This window comes from Panthera uncia, chromosome F1, assembly GCF_023721935.1.
Source record: "Panthera uncia isolate 11264 chromosome F1, Puncia_PCG_1.0, whole genome shotgun sequence".
NCBI lineage: Eukaryota > Metazoa > Chordata > Mammalia > Carnivora > Felidae > Panthera > Panthera uncia.
The window spans coordinates 43,964,534-43,970,533 of record NC_064813.1 but is presented as its reverse complement, the minus strand read 5'-3'; positions in this window follow the sequence as shown (position 1 = coordinate 43,970,533).

Sequence of the window (6,000 nt, the reverse complement as noted above, 5' to 3'; positions counted from 1 at the left end):
AGAGAGAATATATATATACACACACACACACATTAGAAATTATATAGAATATATATATATATACACACACACATTTATTATATATATATAAATAAATAAATAAATAAATAAATATATATATATATACACACACACACACACACACACATTAGAAAAACCAAGTGCTGATCAGAAAAACCATGTTAAAAACCATGTTAAAGTGATTTTACTCACTGGCAATAAGGATTTACTTCCAAAATGAGATTAAACAGCTACAGGAAGATAAATGTTACGAATGTTGACAATTTCAAAATAAAAACATATTTAAGGGGCGCCTGGGTGGCTCAGTTGGTTAAAGCGTCCAGCTCTTGGTTTTGGCTCCAGTCATGATCTCACAGTTTTGTGAGTTCAAGCCCCACATCAGGCTCTACACTGCCAGCGTGGAGCCTGCTTGGGATTCTCTGTCTCCTCCCTCTGTGACCCTCCCCGACTCGTGCTGTCTCTGTCTCTCTCAAAAATAAATAAATAGTCTTTAAAAAACCATTTTTTTAATCGAATAAATGGGAAAATATGTATATGCATTATTTCGGTGTCTTCATTAATGAGGAATCTTCAGTCTTTGCTAATGAAGACTTGAAATACATTGAATTTGGTACATTAAGGAATGACATTTTTATATATTACTTAAAATTGTACTTAAAACCAAGAGAATACTTACAAGTAATATCATAACTAACACACACCAGGAGATGAAGGAGAAAAGAGTTGTGTGATCTGTCAGCTTTTGACTTCCCAAAATATCCACTAGAAAGCTGATGTTGAGGTTTAGCAAGCAAACTTATGTGTCAGACTTACTATAATAAAGAAGAATACTGTTTTGCCAGAACTTGAGTAGAATCTCAGAAGGGAAAAATCAAGTTTTAAGGCCTGGGCTGGATGATATAAGGTGATTTTGCAAGGCAGGGAACTGACTGCGATTCTGTAAAGTTCATGACATAAAACTTGCATTGCTGGGCACAGAAAGAATCTTAAAGTGAATAATGATGAGTAGGCAGCTAATGATGATCATTGTTTTGTTGGTTCATAATCTTATCTTCCAGAAACACTTCCTGGAGCAAGAATCTAATAATTTTTGCCAAAGGCCAATGTTTTTTGACACACAAAAAATGAAAGCATGCTATGTGCTAGAGTTATTTAGCACAGAAATGGTAAAGTATCTTGGAGCCAGAATTTCATAGAACAGGAATGGAAAAATAGACTGGTTTCAATTCTCAATCTCCTCTTTGATTATTCTTTAGTCTAGCAGGGAGGATGAACCATTATCACCTGGGGATATGACTAATCTAGGTCTGCACTGGTATTTAATATGTCGTGCTCAAGTGTAGACTTAGAATGACAATTTTTCCATTTCTAAATGTCATGTCAGATTTTCTTTTTTCTTTTTTCTTTTCTTTTCTTTTCTCTTTTCTTTTCTCTTTTCTTTCTCTTCCATTTCCTTCCTTTCCTTTTTTGTTTCCTTTTACTTCCCTTCCTTTTTCCTTTTTCTTTCTTTCTTTCTTTCTTTCTTTCTTTCTTTCTTTCTTTCTTTCCTTCTTTCTTTTCTTTCTTTCTTTCTTCGTTCTTTTGAGGACACTTCTTATTGGATCATTATATGGAACAGCCACTGTACAGCTGCACTTAAAACTTTGGAGATCATATATTTGAGCCGCATAACAGAGAAAAATACTGAGGATAATTATGACCACAACTTATGGTTTCTTTCCAGTCCAGTAGCCAAGAGAGACCAAATTAAGCCAAGACTATTTCCATATCAAGAAACTGCAGACCCAGGCACAGAAGTATAAGCCTAATTATGAATTCCATGATTTCATAGTTTATTTTCCAGAAGTTTTTAGCAATATTAAAGATTCCAGACAAGCTTCTAAAGTTTTAAGTACAACATTCTTTTTGTAAGAGAGTTCACATTCCACTTTGAGCAGTCTGCATTATGTCTAAAGTGGCTCTATTTAAACCATAATCAAATGACTTCAAAAGTTGAGGGTGATGGGACACAGGTATTAATATGCAGAGTCAGATTTAGATTACAGTGTGGAAATGAAGATTTGGCCTGGGGCTTCCTGTGGTGACAGAGATAAACAATAAAGGACACATGAGATTAGTTGTGGTTAGTTCCTGAATGGGCACATGGAGGAAAGCACATCTATTTCCCAAAAACAAAAATTCATTTTCAGAGGCAAGAGTGCTTTAAATCCTTATTTAGGGAGCAAAAAATGCTGGCTATCCATTAGAATGATTTAAAGATCCTTAAAAATATACAAAGCTGAGACTCTTCCCTCAGAGATTTTTATTTAATTCATTTGGAAACAAGCCTGAGCATTGATATTTTTTAGAAGCTCCACAGTTAATTCTAACTTGCAACAAGGAGAAGAACCACCGGCATAAAGTTATAACTCACAAAGAGAGCTTATAATATCTAAATCTGATTCATCCTTTATTACTGTTCTATGTCCAGAATGTGACTGAAAAGAACGGCGAATGCAGTGACCTCCGCAGGAAGGGAAGAATCCCAGGGTGGCAAGACTAAGTATCAACTCTGAACCTTTCAAGTCATATTACTACAATTACCTTCCAATGCAGCAGGTCTGATGTTATCATCTGATTTCTGAAATAATTTCATTAGCAGTGGTGAAATGAAACCTGGGTCTCTGGGAATGAAACTGGTAGGCAACCCACCAAAGTTTTATTTGATTTGTAGAACCAGAGTCGAGTAACCCATGAGAGACTTTGACCTTGACTCCACTTTCAAAACTGGAGAAGATATAGAATTAATAGTCTTTTGAATAAAGAAGAGGCCCAGGTCACCGGCCACTTGACATTGCCTAAACCTGGGCTATTCATGTTATTCTCATAGAGGCTTCTCTTTTAGACAGATATGCCCAAGAGTGTATTTCTCAGAAAAAGGTACATTCTCTCAGAGAGAGATTTGCAACCAGATTTTAGAATTGGGTTTCCTCCCTATGAATCAATAGTGGATCATAATACTACTAACAATATCATAAAGGCAAATGGGGGCAAGAGGTGTGAAAAAGTACAGGATACCATGAAAATGTATAAAGGGAACCTTCACTAGTTTATTTCAACTATTAGTAATGATATTGTGAGACTTTCCTTGAAGAAGTATTTCTTATAGTTTATTTTAAAGATATGTCTACATAAATATTTGTTATAACTGAATGACTAGATGGAATGAGGAGGAGTTAGATAGCCAAAGGTAGGAGGAATATAATCTGAGGCAAGAGAAATAACATGCTTGGTTCTTCACTAGAGAAAAAGCATGTAGCCTATTTGAAAAACTGAATACAGTGCATTGTGAGTGAAACGTAGTGAGTAAGAGGTGAGGCGGAAGAGGTAAAAGCATGGGGTCAGATCATAACTATCAGGCCTGCTAATTCTGGTCTCTATTCTAACACCAACGAGATGCCTCTGAGTGATTTTAACTAATAATAAATCTAGATTTTTGAAAAAAACCTTTCTGATCATAATTTGGAGAAAAGGATAGAGGAGGGCAAGATTGGGTTTGGCACATTCACTGGAGTAGCCAGGTGCAGGCTAGCATTTCAGTACTCCGGTGTGGGACAGAACTGGTGAGAACATAGAACATGAGAGCTGTTTAAGAGGAAGAAATAACAGAACTCCGACATTAACTGATGGGAAGGAGTAATGAAGGAAAAGAGGAAAATCAAAGATGGGCCTCAGGTTTGCCCTTGTGCATTTGAGAATCTCTTTTTTGAACTAGTATAAAACAACAGTCTTGTGTTTATATCCTGTGGACAGATGACAGTCTGAGTGGTATCATAAACAATGGGTACATCAGCTAAATATATTTACAATAATTTTCAACAGAGATTTATTTCTGAGCTTCTAAAGTCTTCATGTCAATCATTTTTTTAGTTCATAACAACAGACAATTGCTACATCATAATTTTAAGATGTCTAGATCTATAGCCATTTTCTCCACAAAAATCATTTCCAATTTCATCACTCAGGTACCAAGGTCCGTGGTTTCTTGCTTTTCAGAGCCTCTGACAGAACCAGCTGGAATGAGTACTGTCTCCAGGAGCAAACTCAACACTTACTTTCTCCAGCAGAGCCCTCTGTGACTTTAAGCAATCCTCCCTTTTCATTGGATTGATAAGAAATGGACACAGATCAACTGCCATGTTACAAGATCAGGGAGTTGATGCTGGCTGACCAACTGTCTTTTTAGGAGCCAAACTGCCCTACCATTCAGCATCTGTATGCCCTGGGGCCAGATAGCTACCTCTGTGGGAATGGACACAATGCGAGATGTGGCAATTATGACACAGATAAGTCTACAGAGTAGTCAGTACTGTATACACAAAACAAATGACTTACCCTTGATAATCATCTGTATCCTGCAGTTTATTCTGCGATGCTATCAGAAGAGTTATAAAGAAACAATTGTATTTTAGACTTAGTTGAAAATTGTCTTCTATCTATGATACAAAGAGATGTTAAATTACTTCACTAAATTATGTCAAAGTTATATGAAATTTGTAATTATTTTGGTGACTAGTTTATATAAATAGGTAAACAAAAGGAAAGCGTTAAGGAATGTTGAAAGATGTCAGGGAAATTTGATTCTTCTAATATTGAAAAATTGCTCTGAGACCAAATAATTATAAGGCAGGCAGATCTTGTCAATATCTCTTAAAAGTGGCTATTTAAGAAAAAACTACAAATATTACAGAAACTATTTTGAAATACTAAGCTTTTGCTCTTACAAATTCTTAATAATACACTTTTAAATAGTTTGTTACTTGCATTACATGGTTATCCACATTTCAACAAACAAGAAAAAATGATAGCATGACCCCAAAAGGACTTGATGAAATAAAATCATTTTATTAAGTGATTTTAACTTTTAGTACTATCTGATAAACATCACAACCATATTAGTAAATAGGTCAAAAAAAAAAAAAAGAACAGATCTCTTGTTTTAAAATATGTGCTCTGGAATATTTACATTCCAAAGTAACCAAAGAACCTCCTTCTCTCTTTCTAATTTAGGCTTTTAAGTTTATAAGCACACCAAGGTAAGTGATGACTTTTCCTCTTGCTTCAAATTGGATTGCAACTTGTTTCCTAGTCAAGGAAAAAATCTTAATTTCACTAAAGTGAGAAATGAGTATTGCCCACGCTAACTCGAAGGATGTCGAGCAGTCCAAAATAAAGAACTTTGCTCCTTTAGTCGGAGATAATAAATCACGTACAGCTACTTAATTATTTTCAGCAACATGTTTTCCAGTAGAAACTTCAGTCATTTCATAGTCATCTCACAGCATGCTTTTTGCCAAAAACATTAAAAATCAATTAGTTTTCATTAAAAAGTGATCATAAGATAATTCTATTTTTAAAATAAAATCGTTTGTAGCTTAGTTGGTGCAAAATATCTAAAACTGAAGTGTTTTTCAAGAAGTTATTACTGTTTTCTCAACTTTTTCTGTTCAAGTTTGAATACTTGATTAAGGTAATAAATACTTCTATTATATTTATGTTACTGTAATGATTTGGAAATTTATATTATTCCAATGAATATATATTTATAAAATCTTTAACCTAAAACTTAAGGTCATTTTCTTCATTGGGCATTCTTCTAGATTAAAATGATTTTTTTGTTATATTAAACCCTGAGATTATGGTGTTTGTTTAACTATTACTGCAGCATAGCCAAAACTGTCCTGCCAAATATGTATCATAAAGTGCCAGTTTCCTTGCGAGATCATTATGACTGTGATAGACTGAGTGTCTCTCCTTCAAATTGGTATTTGGAAATCTTACCCTTCAGTGTGATGATTTCAGGTGCCCAAAGGGAGATAATTAGGGTTAGATGAAGTCATGAAGGGGAAGCCTTGTGAATGAGATTAATGACCTTAAAAGAGTTTGAGAAAGGGGGCGCCTGGGTTAAGCATCTGACTTCGGCTTAGGTCATGATCTCAA